This window comes from Podarcis raffonei, chromosome 3, assembly GCF_027172205.1.
Source record: "Podarcis raffonei isolate rPodRaf1 chromosome 3, rPodRaf1.pri, whole genome shotgun sequence".
Lineage (NCBI taxonomy): Eukaryota > Metazoa > Chordata > Lepidosauria > Squamata > Lacertidae > Podarcis > Podarcis raffonei.
This window is the reverse complement of record NC_070604.1, coordinates 103,706,961-103,729,044: the sequence shown is the minus strand read 5'-3', so window position 1 is coordinate 103,729,044 and position 22,084 is coordinate 103,706,961.

Below are 22,084 nucleotides of genomic sequence, written 5' to 3'. Positions count from 1 at the left end.
GTTCGTGGAAGGGGGCTTAGGGGAAGGGCTGTAGCTGTGTGGTAGATCACCTGCTTTGCATGCAGAAGGTTACAGGTTCAGTTCCCAGCATATCCTGGTAGGAATGTTCCCGTCTAAAACCCTGGACAGTCACTGCCAGGGTAGGCAACTTGAGCTAGTATCCTGTCAAGGGGCAAATGGCTCTTTTTGGATTCAGGCAGGTAATTAAAAAACCCACCAAGTCGCTAGGTTAGCAGGGTTTATTTGCTAAACAAGAATATACAGTAAAGCACAAAAAAACCCCAGAAATCTTGCATTCCTCTGAGTTGCTGTAAAAGCTGCTCCAGAAGATCAACACACCCTCCTGTCCCTCCAGTCTATAAATGGCATTGGGATCTCCAATTAAGCAAGGGCCAGTACTGGGCTTCGTGCTATTTATAATATCACATGATGATGTCACTGAACTTTTCCACTCTCCTGACTGGTGACTTCAAAGGACTGGCCGGTGGCCAAGGGTGACGGCTCATTACTCCTGTGCTAACCTCGCGCGTCGATGATGCCCAGGCAGCTGCCCAGTGCCTTATCTTTTGATGGCCTTTAAGGGAAGCCCACCACACTTAGGACTGCACTTTCCCACGCTGTGGTCTTAGCAGAAGCCCTTTCTCATGACATCACACATTTCTGCACAATTAATTCTGTATGTAGGACACAGCCTAGGGGATTCCATTACTAGTTACGCAGTTTCAGTTAACATACAGGCCCTGTATATGTCCTGAGAGAGAAAACCTGTTGAAATGGCACTCTCTCCTCACGATCATTACATATCTTCCATATTTTCCCCATGCAGCTATGTGGACCAGTGGTCTGTCTCAATGTGGGGTAGATTCCTATGTTCCTATCTACAGTGGTACCTCAGGTTCCGAACGCTTCGGGTTATGAACTCCACAAACATGGAAGTAGGTTTCCTGGGTTGCGAACTTTGCCCCGGGATACGAATGCAATTCCTCTTCCAGGGCCTATGTAGGGAATGCGCACCTCGGGTTAAGAATGCTTTGGGTTAAGAATGGACTTCCAGAACAAATTAAGTTCGTAACCTGAGGTACCACTATAATACCAAGTCTTTCTGTTTGTCACCAGGCAATGGCTTATCCACCTGCCTTGCCCCACCGTCCAGCCCTGGGAGCCTCTCCCAGACCATGACTTTGGGAACAGCAGAAGCAGCTGGGAAGAGAGGAGTTCAGGGATGTATTTTTTAAAAATAATTTTATACGTTGTGTGTCCTTGTTTCTCAATTTGATCCTTTTACATGGTTTTGTGGTATTTTATGCATTGTGATTTCCTTTTTTTAAAAAAATGATTATAGATTAGTAATTGTTTATCGTAATTGCTAAGAGTAAACTGTTTAATTATTATTTGCTGATGATTAATTTTAGTGTTTACGATTGGATTTTAATGGATTATTGAATATTGCTTTTTTGATATGTTGTTTATTTTAAAGTTATTGCGACTTTTTATATTGGATCAGATTGCTACTATTCATGTTTGATGTTTTATTATTATTTTTATATGTGTTGGAAGCTGCCCAGAGTGGCTGGGGCAACCCAGCCAGATGGGCAGGGTATAAATTGTTGTGGTTGTTGTTGTCTGAAGTGGCTATGTCTCCCACTTCACAGAGGACAGCCCTCCATTTGAAGGCATCCTCTGTCTGAGGGGCTGCCTTGTCTAAGCATGATTTAAATAACTATAAGAAGAGAGAGCAACAGCCAACCGCTGAACAGACTGAGTAGGCACACAGGTCACTGCTAGGCTAGCTACTATTTAAGCTGTGATAAAAAAAAAGTGCATCTATATGTGTAAATTGAGGCCTATTCTGGTAAATCTGTATCACCAGAAATTGGAGTTCCATTCTTAGTCATGGTTTGGAAGGAGAAGGAAACAGTCTCTGGCAAAAGAAGCAAGATATTTGAGGTCAAATATATCAGATAAGAACACTTTTTGTTTTGATCCAATGAAGTGTGTACAATAATTTCTAAGGGGAGAAAAAGTGCATTTGTATTAATAAATTTTGCAGAACTCTTGGGCAAGCTGTAGTGAAGAGAGAGAGAGAGAGTATTTTGGAACCTTATAGTGCAGGGACCTAGGCAAATGAAATCATTTATGAAGAATCAGATTCTAAAATCATTTTGAGAACATGTTTAATGTTTAACGTCCATGTGGTGTAGTGGTTAGGGTGCTGGATTAGGACTGGAAAGACCAGGGTTCAAATCCCTCTCAGACTAACCTACCTCACAGGATTGTTGCGATGATAAAATGGGGGAAAAGGAGAACTATGTAGGGCCATAGCTGTCAATGTTTCCCTTTTTTAAAGGGAAATTCCCTTATTCCGAATAGGATTCCTCGCAAGAAAAGGGAAAAGTTGGCAGCTATGTGTAGGGCACCTAGAGCTCCTAAGAAGAAAGAGGGGTATATGAATAAAATCAGTAGCACACTTCCAAGTTGCTCAAGCAGAGCCTGTTGTGATATATGAATTGGTAAACAGAACAACTTTTGAGTAGTTGCCACATTGGCTTAAGAGAGCATTATGTACAGCTCTGTTGGAAAAACGTAGCATTTGAAGGTACTACAAGGTGCTGCAGAATCTGAAATTTTCACTGCCATTTGATGGATCTTCATAGCCCGCATAAATGCCCAATCTGCACAGATATTTACTTGAAAATATCAGTGAGTTATGATCTTCCCTGGTCTCTGAGACCCCCAACAATTGGTTAATTGTGGACCCCTTGCTCTTTGTATCTTTCTGCCAGTGCCCCCTTTTGGTTAGTACCCCCAGATATATGAAACCATGGAAGAATCTGCTTCTTTGTTCTTTATCTGAAAATACAAAATAAAACGAACTTTTCCAGGCTACCTTACCGAAATGCATGGATTGAGGGTATAGGATCCAGTTACCTTGCGGATGCTAAACAGGTCTGAATCTGGGCAGCTTGTATGGGAGACTAACTAGGAAGCCCCACATGCTTTTGAGTTCCGTGATGGGAGTCTGGTGGGGGATAGAAACGTACTAAAGAAATAAATGACGTCTGATAAAACCAAAACAACAAAATAAAGACAGACTTTTGCAAAAACACAACAGTAATCATTACACAGCAGGATAAAAGCAGCAAGGAAAGCAGTCCCTGACACTGCGATGGCACTGTTTCCATTGCCACTTTTATCCTGCTGGGAAGATAAAAATCTGTGAAAACAAAAAGGTCTTCTGCTGGCATTAGAAAGACATCAGTGTTGGCACCAGGTGAGCCTCCCTAGGGAGAACATTCCATAAGAGAGTGGTCCACATACAAAAGAGGGCAGGGCTCCCGGACTTTTAATAGCTGTGCAGAAGTGGGAATTTCAACAGGTGTGGTTTGTTATAGCGGCAGATGGAGGCCAGAGAGAAAATCTTGGTAAAGCTTTGCTGAACAAACAGTATTCAACTTCTACAGAAAAGCAGTGGGCTTTTGTCTTTAAGGAAGGCCTTCTTCAGAGCAGGGTTACACATACAGCGGTACCTTGGTTCTCAAACGCCTTGGTACTCAAACAACTTGGAGCCCAAACACTGCAAACCCATAAGTAAGTGTTCCGGTTTGCGAAATTTTTTCAGAAGCCAAACATGCTCTGTTTTGAGGGTCACACTCCCATTTTGAGTGCCATGCTTCCGTTTTGAGTGTTACACTGAGTTCTGTTTTTGCTATTTACTTTACGTTTTTGTTTTTGTGGCTCTTTTTTTTTTGTTTTTGTGACTGTGTGGAACCCAGTTCAGCTACTGATTGATTGATTGATTGATTGATTGTGTGACTGAAGTACATTGTTTATTGCTTTCATTTTATGGATCAATGGTCTTGTTGGATAGTAAAATTCATGTTAAATTGCTGTTTTAGGGGTTGTTCTTAAAAGTCTGGAATGGATTAATCCATTTTGCATTACTTTCTATGGGAAAGCGCACCTTGGTTTTGGAGCGCTTTGGTTTTGGAACAGACTTCCGGAATGGATTAAGTTTGAGAACCAAGGTACCACTGTACTATCAAATATGCAGATGAATGTTCCACCAGAACAGAACAGCCAATCAGAGCACATGCTACCTCAGCAAAGATTATGGCATTCTGTCTAGCTGCTAAACAACACTCCGCAACCTTCCCCCTCTTGGCTGGTTGACTCTACATATTAACAGAATTAATTCATAAGTTACAAACTGAATGATCCCTGCTGTTGTTCTTCCAACAGTCACTACATCTGCTGAAGTTTCTTCTTCTACACAAGATGCAAAAGCCTTGTCTTCTCTTACATCTGGCCCCCCAAATTCCACCACAACCAACAACTTTATCTTTCCACTTGCGACTCACCTCACCTCAGATAACTTGAGACATTCAGAGCAGGTCCTCCAGAGGTAACCTTCATGTAAGAATTGGACAGGTCCCAAGCCATTTGAGGCTTTAAAGATAACCACCAGCAGTTTGGATTGTGCTCAGAAATGATCTAGCCTTGAGCCAGTGCAATTGTTTAAGCACAGGCCAGCTCTGTTCCCATTGCCCAGCCCCAACTAGCTTCTGAAAATCCTTAAGCACAGCTGCAGCCTGGGATATTGCAGACACGGAGAAAGGAGATGAGGCTAAGAAATCAGTGACTTGCCAAAGGCATAGCAAAGGCAAGATAAGATATAAGAAAAGTCCTGCTGGAACATACCCATAGCCTATGCCCCCAAGGGACGCAGGTGGCGCTGTGGGTTAAACCACAGAGCCTAGGACTTGCCGATCAGAAGGTTGGCGGTTGGAATCCCCGTGATGGGGTGAGCTCCCGTTGCTCGGTCCCTGATCCTGCCAACCTGGCAGTTCGAAAGCACGTCAAAGTTCAAGTAGATAAATAGGTACCACTCCAGCGGGAAGGTAAACGGCGTTTCCGTGCACTGCTCTGGTTCGCCATGCTGGTGACATGACCCGGAAGCTGTACGCCGGCTCCCTTGGCCAGTAAAGCGAGATGAGCGTCGCAACCCCAGAGTCGTCCACGACTGGACCTAATGGTCAGGGGTCCCTTTAACTTTACCTTATGCCCCCAAGGAGGACAGGAGGGCAATTGTCCTCTCCTGCTGCTGTTCACTAGCGAGTGGATTTCAGAGGTATTTCAGAGTTCCATAGGAATAGGAAAGGACTGGTGACCTCTGTGAGAGGAATAGGGGTCTGGTAACAACTCACAGTACCAGGATTCTTTGGTGAGATATGTGACATAAGATCACAAGAAGAGCCTGCTGGATCAGGCCAATGGCCCATCCAGTCCAGAATCCTGTTCTCACAGTGGCCAATCAGATGCCTGTGGGAAACCAGGATCAGAGCACAAGAGCACTCTCTCCTCCTGCGGTTTCCAGCAACCGGCATTCAAAAGCATCCAGTGTTGTAGCAGTTGCCCCAGCTGCAAAATTGTTAGGGGTGTAAAATGTCAACATCCAGTGCTGCCTCAATACAGCTTTGGACACTTCCGTCAAAGGTGTCCGCTTAAAAAGGCTTCTTCATGTGAACCAGGAAGTGACCTCTCCAGACAACAGTACAACTCCTTCTTTTCTTATCTCTGCGGCTGCAATTTCCTGGGTGATGCAGATGCCTTAGGCAGTTGAATGTGCATGCATACTCCATCTGTTTCCCTCCCTCCCTCCCCCCCCCTCTGTGAGGCCCCGGGTGGTGGCAACCCCTGCTACGCCACTAGAAGCATCGCTGCCTCCACTTGTGGTGGCAGAGTGTAGCCATCATGATACTACTTTAAAAATATCATGCAGGTGGAGCCTCACTCAACTATTAAAATTCACACCCCAGCATATTCTCTCTCTCTCTCTCTCTCTCTCTCTCTCTCTCTCTCTCTCTCTCTCTCCTTGCCTGACTACATCTATGTACCTCTGTTTATGTACTCCACCATGCAGATATTTTTGATGGGGCAACAACACAAGCAGTTTATGGTGTAGCCCCTGGTTGGAGGCTTAATTTTTATCAAGTCCTATGCAGCCTTTAGAACACTCACACAGGACCTCTGTGGCATCGGGCGCACTCCACACTTCCGCCCTGTTTGAACAGCATGAAGGAATCCAGTCCTCCAAGTAACAGGCAAGGCAACTCGGATGAACAATGCTGAGAAATGGCAGCTTAATACCACAACACAGTGTTAAGGATTCGAAGCAATCTGTCACACCCAGCCAAGGATAGGGCGGGCTTGAGCAGCGCCAGCGCATTAGGAGTTTTGCAGTGCCAGTGGCAAAAGACACTCTCTCGGATGATTAAGGATTGGTATCTCTGAAGCACAAGGGAAGATATCATCTGATGAAGAGCTAATAACAGGGAGCCTGGTGATTATCTGACAAAGTCTCAAGATATTAGAAGAGATTATTTGGGGGGAGAATGGAGTGGGGGGTGAGGGAGATTTTTTTTCTACAGAAGGAGAAGAAGTCAATGATGCTAAGGAGGAAGCTCTGAGGTGTTCATTATGCATTTTATTTCCATATCTTTCTCCCCTTCATTTTTTTTCTTCCTGCTGTTCCGAGCTTTATTTGCTGTCCATCTCATAGAATCATAGAATCATAGAGTTGGAAGAGACCACAAGGGCCATCGAGTCCAACCCCCTGCCAAGCAGGAAACACCATCAGAGCACTCCTGACATATGGTTGTCAAGCCTCTGCTTAAAGACCTCCAAAGAAGGAGACTCCACCACACTCCTTGGTAGCAAATTCCACTGTCGAACAGCTCTTACTGTCAGGAAGTTCTTCCTAATGTTTAGGTGGAATCTTCTTTCTTGTAGTTTGGATCCATTGCTCTGTGTCCGCTTCTCTGGAGCAGCAGAAAACAACCTTTCTCCCTCCTCTATGTGACATCCTTTTATATATTTGAACATGGCTATCATATCACCCCTTAACCTCCTCTTCTCCAGGCTAAACATGTCCAACTCCCTTAGCCGTTCGTCATAAGGCATTGTTTCCAGGCCTTTGACCATTTTGGTTGCCCTCCTCTGGACACGTTCCAGTTTGTCAGTGTCCTTCTTGAGCTGTGGTGCCCAGAACTGGACACAGTACTCCAGGTGAGGTCTGACCAGAGCAGAATACAGTGGCACTATTACTTCCCTTGATCTAGATGCTATACTCCTATTGATGCAGCCCAGAATTGCATTGGCTTTTTTAGCTGCCGCGTCACACTGTTGGCTCATGTCAAGTTTGTGGTCAACCAAGACTCCTAGATCCTTTTCACATGTACTGCTCTCAAGCCAGGTGTCACCCATCTTGTATTTGTGCCTCTCATTTTTTTTGCCCAAGTGCAATACTTTACATTTCTCCCTGTTAAAATTCATCTTGTTTGTTTTGGCCCAGTTCTCTAATCTGCCAAGGTCATTTTGAAGTGTGATCCTGTCCTCTGGGGTGTTAGCCACCCCTCCCAGTTTGGTGTCATCTGCAAATTTGATCAGGATGCCCTTGAGTCCATCATCCAAGTCGTTGATAAAGATGTTGAATAAGACCGGGCCCAAGAAAGAACCCTGTGGCACCCCACTAGTCACTCTTCTCTGCATATCTCTGCATATGGCTCTCACCTGTGGCTCCTAGAAGCTGTCAGCATGCAACCGCGGCCACACCTCAGGAATGGCTTCAACAGGCCGGTTAAACCAGGTGAGGGTAGCTGATGGGTCTCAAACCCTTGGTGAGTTAGGGTCCTCCCCTGTGTGCAAAGATAGGTTCTGGCAGATTGAGTGGATGAGACCAATAGTGGGACCAATGATCAATAAGGCGGTCTCTGCATATGTTGTAGAGGGAAATGAGAGGAAGATGGATCTCACCCACCTGGGAAGGTAGCCCATCTAGGAACTCTGATCCTTAACCACTGCTGCCTTTTGGGACATCTTCAGGAGAAGAAAAGGAGTAAACCCTACACAAATCAGGAGTGGAGTTCCTAAGATGGTTGGATGGCGCCTTGTATGCCTCCTTCCAGCAACTCCTGCTCGCAAGCTGGTGTCAAGCGTATTGCTCAGCTTTCCTTTGGACCATATCAATGATGCCAAGAAGGGGGTCTTGTCATCTGGGCAGCCCAAGACCTCCATACACACTGCCTCTGGTCTGTGCCCTGTGCGTGTCACTTCAGTGCTAACTTCACCCCCAAAGGCTCGGTCCATTGTCTCTCAAGACAGATGGATGCCAACCAACAGTCAACAGAATCGGAATGGGCAACCTCTGGCTTGAATAGGGTTGTCCAGGTGTCTCTCCAAGTCTGAAAAGTGATGATGACTCTTATCATAACACTTTGTGCTAAAAAAATCAATAAATGGGTTGCATCCAGACTTAGCCATGCTGAGAGCAGCCCCACTGATTTCAATAGGCCTACTCTAAGGTTGACTAGGGGTAGAGCCAATCCATTGTCTTTCTCCAGCCTTTCTTGTATTGGCATTTCAACCCTTCTTATTTTCAACTATACTTTCATTTTCATGGTTTCCCTTCCGCGTCCATCTCCTTTCACCAGAAAATCGTAAGTTCAAACCCTCCAGTATCGCAGAGCTGTGAAAGTAATCCACATGTTAATATTTAATCCTATTTGCCTATTAGTTAATTAACCTTTTTTTAAATCTTCCAAATGAGTTATTTGCCCTCATGTCTCCTTTGTTGAAAAATTAATTTTTTTCCACCAGAATGTCTACTCATGTCTTAGACACCCCGCCCATCAGCACAACCAGCAATTATCTTCTTCATTGTCCATTAGCACAACTAGGACATTCAGACTGCAATCCTCAGTCTGCTTGCCTAGGAACAAGTTCCACTGAATGCAGAGGGATGTTGGAAGGGACCCCGAAGATTATCTAAGTCCAACCCCTGCAGTGCAGGAATATGCACCTGTCCCTTATGGGAATCAAACTTGTAACCTGGGGAAACCCAGCCAGATGTGCAGGGTATAAATAAAATTATCATTATTATTATTATTAACCTTGGCATTATCAGCACCAGGTCCAACCAACAGAGCTATCTAAACTGACATGTCTAGGATTGTGCTGTTAAATGCTAGCGAACCTAAGTACAGGAAAGCAGGATAACTGAAAGTTTGGGGCTCTCTGGTTTAGGAAAAAAGATGACGAAGTGAGGGAGCCATGATCAAGGTATATAAAATTATCCACGATATGCAGAAAGCAGGCAGAGGGAGATTTTCCTCCCTCTCCTAGGGACAGCAAGGAGACTTCAACAATTTGGAATTTTACCATTTGCTCATGAAATCCTGTACTTAGCTATTTTCTCAGTGGTTCCGTTTAATTTAGAATGCAGGTGCCATTACGTATATATTTTCACTACCGTCGCACTGCCTTATGGTTTTCATAGTATTAACACTTCTGTGGTTTTGGTGCACAATGGAACAGCAGACATTCAAAATTCCACATGAGTGCTCTGGAAGCAAAGATGTTACTGACTGTGAGGTAAAGTGTGATTGCAGAAGATATTCTGGCAAAGAATACAGATATCATGGAAAATATGGAATGCTTATTGATGTAGAATACAACCCACCCCCACAAACCATAATACAGTGGTACCTTGGGTTAAGAACTTAATTCATTCTGGAGGTCTGTTCTTAACCTGAAACTGTTCTTAACCTGAGGTACCACTTCAGCTAATGGGGCCTCCCGCTGCTGCCGCTCAATTTCTGTTCTCATCCTGAAGCAAAGTTCTTAACCTGAAGTACTATTTCTGGGTTAGGGGTGTCTGTAACCTGAAGCATCTGTAACCTGAAGCGTCTGTAACCCGAGGTACCACTGTATCTTTTTTGATGTATATGCCTCGTGCCTCATATTCACAGGCAGAGCAATCCAAATGCAGTGAGTAGAGAGAGAACAAAAGGCTGATGAGCAGACTTCTCCCTGTTTTGTGTATGTGTTGGAACTGGAAGGCTAAGGGTTCTTTGTTTGGTTCCAGAACCCATCCATAGCATTTCTCTCTTTGGCCCGATGTAGAAGCCCCTAGGCTGGTAAAAATTAAGGTCCATAGAAGTTTCCACAGCAGTGGAATAGGGCTGGATGGGATTGGATGTCCTTGTTGACCGCAGGTCTTAATCTCCATCCTCAGAGAGGCAGATCCAAAGCAACCTATTGCCCTTGGGGTAGCCTCCAAAACTGACTGTCCATTTCCCTAATGCTAACTGAATTTTGATGTAACCTGAATTCTGTTATTAACCATTTTCAATAGTGACTGTACTTGATGCCCCAGTCGGGTTACCCAAGGGCAAATGAAACCATGTTAAAATGCACCTATTTAACATTAAAACGCAAGAAAGGACCTAACAGAGTTTTAATCAAAACTTTCATATGCAAACTGTCACCTCCGTATGGGATATATGCATGGAAAATGCCACACCAACAGATTTCTGCTAATTAAAAACCACTTGAAACCAGAGATTTCCAGCGAAAAGACGTCCTCAATGAAGCCAAACTTTAATAAATAATCCACCCTTCAAAGCTAATGACCTCATTATTATTGTTATTTAATTATCGCGTAGATCCTTTGTACGTTTCAGAATAGTTTAATGTCTTGCATATGAAATGATAGAAAGACAACCTGGGATATTGCATTTGTCTGTGACCACCAAACCATTTTAAAAAACATTGACAATGTTGGAACATGATTTATGCATACATGCATAACAGGCTCTCATGTAAAATAAGACGGATCACTGTTCCTTAGCTAGAAGTTAAAACAACGCACTTAAGAATTTATAGAAGAATATTCTTCACTGAGGTGTTTTAAGTTGGGTATCAGCAGTGGCGGACCTACATTTTGGGAGCCCTATAGCTTGAACTGTTATGGGGGCCTATTTGCAATTGCTTGGCAAAAAAAAAGGTGTATATAAGAAAATAAGGCATATAAACACGAGTCTATTAGGAGAAATTCGCACAAAAATGTTTCACGAGGACTTAAAAATATTAATAGTTGCAAACTGATGTGGAAATGTGAAGAACTGGAGATGGGAAATGAGTGAAACTGAGAGAAACTCAAATTCACAGATTCACCTATCCGTAGTAGAATGTCACCTGTCAACTTCTTGACAGAGAGGCAAGCAGGATGTATGCCTCAGCCCACGAAGACCTGCAGTTTCCAGTATGCTGACATTTCACAAAATGGCAAGTGGTAAGATAAGCAGGGGATGCTGGTCTTGCTGCTTGACTTATATCTCGCTCTAAAAATACTGTGATTTCAAACAGGAGTCATTTCCAGGTAAACATGCTCAGGATCAAAGTATTGACAGTCTCCATCTTAGACTTCTTATGTAGCCCAGGAACACAGTGGATAAGCTTCGGTTTAAGTATCCATTCATGCACAGTTTTCGAGATTTGCCCTTCAACAATACGTATTTCTGAAGTATCTAAGAATAATTCCCGTACCATCCACCACCTAAGCACACAAGGGAGAAGGACCCATCCCTGGTGTCCATGAATGATTTGTGAGCATGCCGCTCATTTTTGGAACTAATTAATTATGTCATGGAAAGAGGATTTACCCCCCACTTCCCCCTCAATCCTTGCTAATCTTGCATTCTGGATAGCAGGGGAGGGGGACGCAAAAGCATTTAGCAGTCTCAATTGTCTGCCGTTCCACTGCCAAAAGGAAGCTAAACTGCAAAACAAGTACAGATCAGGCAAAAAGATGTCTTGCACTGTATGAGCTTTCCCTGTAAGAATCATTTTCAAATATTAGGTTTAATTTTTTTCCCCTATTGCAATTAACTAACAAATTTTTCCCCCAAAGCTATATAATTAAAGAACAGAATTTTCTAAGGGTTTTAAAACAGTCTTTATGAAATCTACTCCTGCCACTGGTAATTACAATGTACATCTTAATATACCTCTGCTAGGCCTGAGCTGGAGATAACAAGCCTGTGTGGATTGCATTTGGCTTGCGTATAGAAGGTAAAATCCTTTATCTTATCTCAATCTCCACACAACAACCAGCCTCTCTTCCAATTCAGGCCTAATCTTCTTAGTAAATAATACTGATATTTTTCACCATAACAAAAATGGAGCTGCCAGATTTGGCTCGATAACGCCTCTCATTTACACACCGTTCTCTGTCAAAATCTGCCTGATTTTTCTTAATCTCTTTAACTCATCAAAAATATACTTTTTTACATTCAGCCACGGTACGTTCCTTGCTACCAAATAATATTATTATAAATAAATCCAGTTGGCTACAGCTCTCTCTCTCTCTCTTTTTCTCTTGAAAAGATAGGGAGCCATCTTTTCACTGGCCTTTTTCTTCCCCACCAGTGACAAATTATTTGTTACACTATTGAATTTTACTGTGAAGTTTGGGGTTTCTAACCAAGTGGTCTAAAGTGAGTGTTCAATTGATATCACGCCCAGAAGGCATTCTTTCTTCTTCTTCTCCTTTCTTTTACATGGCATGGCATCTCAGTTCAGTACTCTTGAGGAAGCGGTGCTTTCTCGTCTCTGTGCTTATCTATAAAACAAAAAGGGGTGCTGTAAAACTCAGTTCTTTGAGTCTTCTTTATAGACAAACACACCCTATGTTTCCCATCTTCAAGCTGTGAGTGTCATTGCTTACGCAGTCAAAATGGCAGCACCTCTACCCAAGGAGGTGGTAACACCAGGCTTGGAGAAATCCTGATGTTTTGAAAAGGATACAGAATCTTAGGAGGAAAGAGAACCTGCAAAACAGCTGAGTGAGGACTGAACGTGCTCAGTGGCCACAGGCTACTGACTGACTTGGAGGGTGGCACTGAGCATCTTGGGCTTGCCGATCAGAAGGTTGGCGGTTTGAATCCATGCGACAGGGTGAGCTCCCATTGTTCTGTCCCAGCTCCTGCCAACCTAGCAGTTCGAAAGCACGCCAGTGCAAATAGATAAATAGGTACCACTGTGGCAGGAAGGTAAACGGCATTTCCATGCACTCTGGTTTCCATCACGGTGTCCCATTGTGCCAGAAGCGGTTTAGTTATGCTGGCCGCAGTCTGTGGACAAACACCCCACATTGGGTAAAAGTGTCTTGTATTGGAGGGGGTTAGACAAGATGACCCTTGTGGCATCTATCTGCCATCTATCTATCATCTATCTATCTATCTATCTATCTATCTATCTATCTATCTATCTATCATCTATCTGTCTATCATCTATCTATCTAAACACACAAAGATACACATGCATAAACACACACTTATGTAAAAGTATATGTATATATTATAAGCAAATGAAGACTAATTCTAAGAAAATTATCTGTTGCGTTCAGGTTCTACTTGTGGAACCCATGGACACCTAAGAGCCCAGTGCTGTGCTAGATTGGTTCCTGACCTGACCCAGCAAAACTCCTTTTATGTTGTTAGTATTTTAAGTGGAACATAGACCTTATCTATTCTGAGCGCAGCATTTAAGCAGATTGGCTAGATATTAAGTTAACATTGCTTAGCTAAATGTGCCTTTCAGCATCTGCCTTCCAGATACATATTATCCCACGTCTACCCAGTGCAATTCCGCCCATGCCTACTCTGAGTAAGGCTCGCTGATTTCCGTGGGACTTACTTCCAAGTAAGTGTGCGCAGGACTGTGGCCTTCGACTTTGGTTTCTCCATGGGGAATGTATATTTTTGGATTGTCCTTTGAAGGCAGATCTTGTGCGACGGAAGGTAGAAATTTCAAAGTCCCAAGCACACATCTGACATTACACACAAAGCTTCGTTATGAGAAACTAATTAAATTCCTCCTGACCCCATGCAGCTCAAGCGGAACAATTACACTCCTGGCTGCCCTGCGCCATGCCACCTTCTGTTATGCTGTGTCATATAAAGCAACATGACATTGCATAACCTGCCATGATTTCTGGCAAATAACGTGCAAAGAATGCAGTGTGGCAGTAATTGGCGTTTTCGATGTCGAAAGATTAAAAAAAAACCAGGGAAGCTGCATTGGGAGCGTTAAATGTTGTTGTCATTAGGCCAGAAGGAGAGGCCAATAAGAGTAAACATATCTAGGATGGAAACACACCTGCTACCATTTCCTGCTAGCTCTTCACAACATATTTCATTAATATAATGAGGAGAAGCTCGTTGGAGATGTGGAGCACAATCTCTTGAAAAAACACACGGAAATGAATGGTATATTGTATTTGCGACGCTAGCAGCTGTTGCCATATATGACATTGGCCCTCTGCCTTCTGAATATGCATGATCTTATACATTGATGGGCACAAAATAAGATCTATTTATAGTAGCTAGCTAGATAAATAATAAATTTCGGGTAGCAATTATAAATAGCATCTATTAACATATGTGACCATGCATCATAGGGCTGCTAGTCCTGGCTCTTCCTCCCCCACCCCAGCTTCCTTCTATTGCCTGGTGGGTCTTGCCACACTGATGTGTCCTTATGTAAATAGTGTCCCTGTTTACCCCCAAAGTCTGGAATGGATTGGATGTCCCCCAGGCCATTCGGATAAATGAGATTGCACTGTACTTCATTTCATTTCATTTCATTTCTCCAGTGCCCGGAGTAGATAAGGCCTATCTTCTGCATTGGAAGAGGTCACTCAAGAGCAACAAGATGGTCTTCCTTTCTCCCTATCCAGTGCATTATTTTTTTTTATAGCGGCAACCACAGTCCATGGATAGATTAAGATCCATTAGAATTGCTCACAGCACCATCTTAATTTCTAGTGTCTGTCAGCCAGGCTGCACAGGAAAAGCACGTGTCTCTGCATAGCAAATATCCTAGCCGGGCTACAGACGAACCGTCCAGCCATGAATGTAATGTTAAACATTAGAATGATGCTCCTTTGTTGCTTGCTAGAGTATACTGCCTGTCCATATCAACCTGAATAAACATTTCAGTTAAGGCTAGCAATACGAGTTTTCCAAAGTATTGATTTTAATCATTATAATAATAAAAGGAAGGGAAAGATCATTCATTTTATCGTGTGTATGTTAAAAAATGGGTGTTCTAGTCTCAAACCATGGGAATCCTTATGGGATGAATGGTTTCTGCTTACCCTTAAAAAAGAAGAAGAAGGAACTACATCACAACATATTAATTGATTCTAAACCTGCAAATTAACAAAGAATACAGTTGTTTTCCAGCACGTCTGTGCTTCTCAGCTGGAGATGTGCTGTTTTTCATGCAGTACACAGCAGGTTGAAAATGGCTGTGTGCTCTTACGTGTGGGGAGGGGCAGGGGGTGCGCTAGCCACCTGACTATTTTGTGCTGATGGAGAGTTGGTGGAGGGAAGCGTAAATAAATGAATTTTCCTTGAATGGAATATTCTGTGATCTGATGCCGTATCATTTCATTTCTAAGCTCTCTATTATGATTGTTAACATGCAACGAACAAAGGAGCTGCCAGAATTTCAAGCACATGATAGTCACTTCCCCACTATTGCAACACAATGAGTCCATTAGCGTTTTTTTAACCTTTAGTGTGTGTGTGTGTAATAATGATGCAATGAGTAAAGGTTTCGTTTAGGCCGAGGAACTTTTGTAGAAACACTTGGATCTGCAAATCACATAAAGTCCCCTTCCACCACCACCACTGCTTGCCCCTTCTCCCTCCAGCAGAGTCCGACCATTTCTCACAGCAGGAACACATAATAGAGAAGACATGTAGCTGAGTTTCAGAGCATCTGCTGTCCTCAATTCACTCCCTGGCATCTCTAGTTGGGCTGGGAGAGCCCAACCCTAGAGAGCCATTGCCAATCAGCGTAGTCAGTAGTGAGCTAGATGAACTGAAGGCTTGACTCGCCAGAAGGCAGCTTCCTAAGTTCATACAGCCACTCCATGTCAATGCTCCACCCAGCCTTTGGTTCAGTTGCTGGATAACACCAGTGGTTCATCTAGTCCAGCATCCTAATCTCACAACCAGATGCCTATGGGAAGCCCACAGGCAGGACCTTGAATGCAACAGAGCTCCTCAATCCGGCATCTACCAGCAACTGGTACTGAGGCACAGTGCCTCTGACCGTGGAGGTACAACACAGTCAGCAATGGAGCCACTGTGGTGTAGTGGTTAAGAGTGGTAGACTCATAATCTGGTGAACCGGGTTCGCTTCCCCGCTCCTCCACCTGCAGCTGCTAGGTGACCTTGGGCTAGTCACACTTCTTTGAAGTCTCTCAGCCCCACTCACCTCACAGAGTGTTTATTGTGGGGGAAGAAGGGAAAGGAGAATGTTAGCCGCTTTGAGACTCCTTCGGGTAGTGATAAAGCGGGATATCAAATCCAAACTCTTCTACTTCTTCTTCATCAATGGCCTTCTCCTCCATGCACTTGTCTAGTCCTCCTTGCAAGCCATCCAAGTCGGTGGCCATTACATTTTGTGGAAGTGAATTCCATAGTTTAGCTATGTATGGAGAAGTACAGTGGTACCTCAGGTTACATACGCTTCAGGTTACAGACTCCGCTAACCCAGAAATAGTACCTCGGGTTAAGAACTTTGCTTCAGGATGAGAACAGAAATCGTGCTCTGGCGGCACAGCGGCAGCTGGAGGCCCCATTAGCTAAAGTGGTGCTTCAGGTTAAGAATAGTTTCAGGTTAAGAATGGAACTCCGGAACGAATTAAGTACTTAACCCAAGGTACCACTGTACTTACTTCTGTCTGTCCTTCTTCCAAAAATCAGCTTCACTGGATTTCCACGAGTTCTAGTTTTGTGAGAGAGGAAGAAAGTTTTTTCTTGGCCCACTTTCCCCACGCCATGCATGATTTTGCATCCTTCTATTCTATCACCTCTTTCTCGCCTTATCTCTAAACGAAAAAGCCCCAAATGTAGGAACCTTTCCTCATAGTGGAGTTGCTCCACCCTCATCATTATTTGGTTGCCCTTTGCTGAATCTTTTCCAACCCTACAGTATCCTTTTTCAAGGTGTCCTAGGGTACGCAATATCCCAAATGCCATAGATTTGCAGAATGGTGTTATGGTATCAGCCATTTTGTTTCTGGTTCATTCCTTATGTCTCCCTGGCAAGGAATTTGCCCCTTTCACAGATGCTGGGTAATATTTATAACTTCACTTACTTCAAAATATGGTAAACAAGTCAGCAAAGGGTCCTCCTGCCCATTCTGCCATGTGGGCCTTGGACCTATGGCCAGAGTACTGCCCTGATGCATGAGGTGTGTGTTAATTTAACACTCTGCAATATGTTGACATTTTCTCAGTTCTTCTGCAAGAGATCTTAAAACCCACTGGGCCTATGATCTCTATGCACCCAAATTAAGATGTAAGCGAATGTCTTTTTTCTTTTGGCTAGGACAGGCACTGCAGATCATATCTTTGTGGACTCTTTGTATGGTGCCCAACTGTTGCGGTATAAGATTATTTCTCTCCATTCCACCCAGATGGCTTTAGAAGATGCCTATGGGTGCACTCGCTGGGGTGATGCTAGTTGACACAAAGATTTTCTTTCCCTAAGTTATTTCACAGTTACATTGATTTAGACAAGCTGGTTTTGACATTCTGTTGAAAGCTGCTACCTGTTCAATAATTCTATGATAACAGAGAGATTTTCCAAGAGAAGTTCCCTTCAGTATATCTAGAAATGAGATACCATAATCTCAAGCGTTACTGTAGTCTGTGCTACTGATAGAAGTGGATTATGGGGCCATTTTACTGTATTTTGCAGTATAAATATTATGACCTTCTGCCTGGTTTGGATTTTATCTCTGAACTTTTTCTGGTTGAAGATGTCTACATTATAACCATTTAGGATTAGATGATCGTAAAATTAGCAGGCAAGGTTCATTGTCTTCCAACCCAGCCAGCCACAATTCATTACATCAGCCCAAGTGATCCACATCCAGTGATCCAGCTGAGCAAGTGAATGTGTGAAATCTGTAGCAATAGTCATTACAATGGTGGTGGTAGATGCGGGTAAAAATACTGCAGATCTTGAGTGAACCCTGTAGCAACCCTCTGAGCACGTACGGCAGTCATCCCATTTGTAAACCGGCAGCAAGTTTGCGCTCCAAAATTCAGTCTGAGTTTTCATAGATCTTTACAGGTGGAAGTCAGATTGTGATCCTGCTAAATGCTGAATTTGGGAAGTGGGGCTCAGGCTGCATGGTGAAGACCTATGATAACTGAATACCAGTTGATGGAAACTGCAAGAGGGGAGAGTGCTATTGTGCTCAAATCCTTCTTGCATGCAGGTATTTGTTTGGCCACTGTGAGAACAGGATGCTGGACTAGATGGGCCATTGGCCTGATCCAGCAGGCTCTTCTTATGTTCTTAACAGCCAACAGATGTTGCTGGACATCATCTCCTACAATAGGCCATGTTCTCTGAGGCTGATGGGAATTGGCATCCAACAATATCTGGAGGTTATGCCATCCCTGCCCACGAGGAAAGGTTGAAGGAACCATGTAAAGGTAAAGGGACCCCTGACCATTAGGTCCAGTCGCGGACAACTCGGGTTGCGGTGCTCATCTCGCTTTACTGGCTGAGGGAGCCGGCGTACAGCTTCCGGGTCATGTGGCCAGCATGACTAAGCCGCTTCAGGCGAACCAGAGCAGTACACAGAAACGCTGTTTACTTTCCCGCCGTAGCGGTACCTATTTATCTACTTGCACTTTGACATGCTTTCAAACTGCTAGGTTGGCAGGAGCAGGGACCGAGCAGCGGGAGCTCACCCCGTTGCAGGGATTCAAACTGCCAACCTTCTGATCGGCAAGCCCCAGGCTCTGTGGTTTAGACCACAGTGCCACCCTCGAACCATGTACTGTATGCTTATTCTGCGGGGGGGGGGGACGGACTGCAGGGGAACATGAGCATAAGAACCAGGTGCCTATGGGAAATCTGCAAGCAGGACCCAAGAATAAGAGCATTCCCCCTTCTGTAGTTTCTAGCAACTGGTATACAGAAATATTACTGCCTCTGATCAGTGGAATTTGCTGCCAAGGAGTGTGGTGGAGTCTCCTTCTTTGGAGGTCTTTAAGCAGAGGCTTGACAACCATATGTCAGGAGTGCTCTGATGGTGTTTCCTGCTTGGCAGGGGGTTGGACTCGATGGCCCTTGTGGTCTATTCCAACTCTATGATTCTATTCTATCATTCTATGGCTGGAAGCCATTGATAGCCTTTATCCTCCATGAATTATTTGTCCAGTATCTAAGTTGGTGGGCATCAATGCCTCCTGTGGGAGCAAGTTCCATAGTTTAACACTGTGCTACATGAAGAAGTACTTTTCATTTATCTTTTCTTTTACATGGCAACAGCACACTTTGAAGATCTGAAGGGCTTGTCAGGAGCTCATCCTACACTTGAGTATGACCCTGGTAGAGACACATGCCCGACTGGCATGTTCTCTCCCTCCTGGTCGATCATTTGGGAGCTATATGCCAACAGACACCAGCACACTTAGGGATCCACAGAGTCTTCGCAGCTTGCGTAACAGACCTCAGCAACTCAGCATTTTGGCTAATCTACTTTATTTACATATAAACACACACGGAGCACTGCAACATGGCTCCCTCTCTCTCTAGCTTCAGACAGAGAAAGAACAAAGGACAACAATCCCACTTCACAGAATACAGTAACACAAACATTCTGTCTCCGTCACTTCCCACTCTGTGGAGTCAAAACATATACTGTCATGTGAAAGACAACAATCCCATGACTGCAATCATGGAGCAGGAATTCTAACAGGGCTGTCACATAGAAATACTTGTTCTCTGGTGCCCCAGAAGGCAGGACTAGAGCTAATAGGCTTAAGTTAAAGGAGGCCAGCTTTTTGTTAAACTTTGGGGAAAACATCTTGACAGTAAGAGCAGCTCAACAATTACCTAGAGGGGTGGTTGTCTCTCCCTTGCTGGAGGTCTTTCTGTGGAGGCTTGGCAGTCATGATGGGAATGTTCTGGCTCTCCTGTACTTCCAGCACTGAGCAGAATTACGTGGCTTGCGAGGCCCACTCCAACAGAATGATTATGCAAAAAGACAAAATTCACTAGATGCCCCCCTCCACAGAAGATAGAAGAACTCCTGTGCTAAGCTAAACTCAGTGCCCCTGGTGATGTTAATAAGCCAAGTGGATTGACAGCACTTGAAAGGATCACCCATTTATTCTGACAACTTAAAGTAGCTGTATGCTTCATGAGCAGATATCTCTCAGTGCATGATCTGGAAAAGAATCGCCTTGAGCAGAAAGGAACTGGCCAAAGTGTGCAGAATATTCTGCGCAGTTGAGGGTTTGCTGTTGTTTTCATGTTCATGTACGAATGCAATGCAAACCTTGAGAAAGTCCATCTTTCTTTGCTATAGTTAACATAAAAAGAAGAATCCTCTGGCTTTGCTAGGTCTCTAGTAGGGTTGGGGAACCTATGGTCCTTTAGATATTTTGGAGCTCTTAACATCTGTCAGGTCCAGGCAGAGTGGCCAAGGCATAGGGGTAATTGAGAGCCCTGTAACATTCTTGCAGCCACAGGTTCCCCATCCAAGAATGGCTCCCAGATGATAAGGTCCACCAATGGGGCTGCAGAAGCTACACATCAGATGAATCTAGAAGTCCAAGTTAGAACACAGCAGTAAATAAGACTCACTTCTGGGTCAGTTCCCATCTGCACTGTAGGTTTAAAGCAGTCTCATACCACAGTCATGGCTTCCGCCTAAGAAACTTGGGATCTGTAGTTATTTAAGGGTGTTAGGAGTTGTTAAGAGACTCTTATTTCCCTGACAGAGCCACAATTTCCATACAGATTCTGAGGTGACCCCACTTTTTATGTCCTCCTATTATGAGAACTTCCCATTTATTCTTGCTTTCTGCTTCCAGCTCTTTAACCAGTTAAGGTAAAGGTAAAGGGACCCCTGACCATTAAGTCCAAACATCTTGAAGGTCCCAGGCCACAGAGAAGTTAGGCTGGCCTCAACTAGAACCAGGGCTTTTTCGGCTGTGGCTCCGACCTGGTGGAACACTCTGTCACAAGAGACTAGGGCCCTGCGGGACTTGACATCTTTCCCCAGGGCCTGCAAGACAGAGCTGTTCCGCCAGGCCTTTGGCCAGGGCACAGCCTGACTCCCTCCCTCGGCAATCTTCGCGGAGCTCTGGCCCAATGGTGGCCAGTGGCTTGAATTTAATTAATTTTATAATGAATGATTTTAGAGTGTTGTTTGTGTTGTACTTTTGTATTGTTTTATTGTTGTTAGCCGCCCTGAGCCCGGCTTCGGCTGGGGAGGGCGGGATATAAATAAAATTTATTATTATTATTATTATTGTGGCCGACTCTGGGGTTGCAGCGCTCATCTCGCTTTATTGGCCGAGGGAGCCGGTGTACAGCTTCCGGGTCATGTGGCCAGCATGACTAAGCCGCATCTGGCGAACCAGAGCAGCGCACGGAAACGCCGTTCACCTTCCCGCCGGAGCGGTACCTATTTATCTACTTGCACTTTGACGTGCTTTCGAACTGCTAGGTTGGCAGGAGCAGGGACCAAGCAAAGGGAGCTCACCCCGTTGCGGGGATTCAAACCACCAACCTTCTGATCGGCAAGTCCTAGGCTCTGTGGTTTAATCCACAGCGCCACCCGCGCTGATCCATAAAATGACCTATCCTCTTATCCCAAGGCTTTAAGCTTGCTCATTAGTCTTTGGTGAGAGACTGTATCAAAAGGTTTTTGAATGTCCAAGTACACAACGTCTATTGGATCACCCCTATCCACATGCTTACTGAAACACTCAAATATCTATTAAAATATTAGTTATTTCTAAAAAATTATGTTTGTGGAAGCCATGCTGATCCTTCCTCAGCAAGATTTGTTCTTCTAGATAAGTGGCAATTGCCTTTTCTTATCTTGACCACTCCCTTTGTGTGGTGGTGCAGATTTGGCTCAGAGGGACAGGACAAATGACTAGGGAGTAGCAAAACTGTTGAAGAGGAAGTGGGCTACTCAGGGACAAGAGGCCCTCAAAGGTTTCTTGCCCAAATGCCCCCCAAACCCAGAGCCAACACTGGTCAGCAGCTGGAGGCAGGTTTTGCCTGGACAGGAACAGTGTCTTGGAGTGCAATGCTTCACTTTTGCATACTGCTGTGAATGGCAACCATTTGCTTATGTCCACAGTGACACCAAAGGACATAGGGGAGGCACACTTCCTCCCTTATC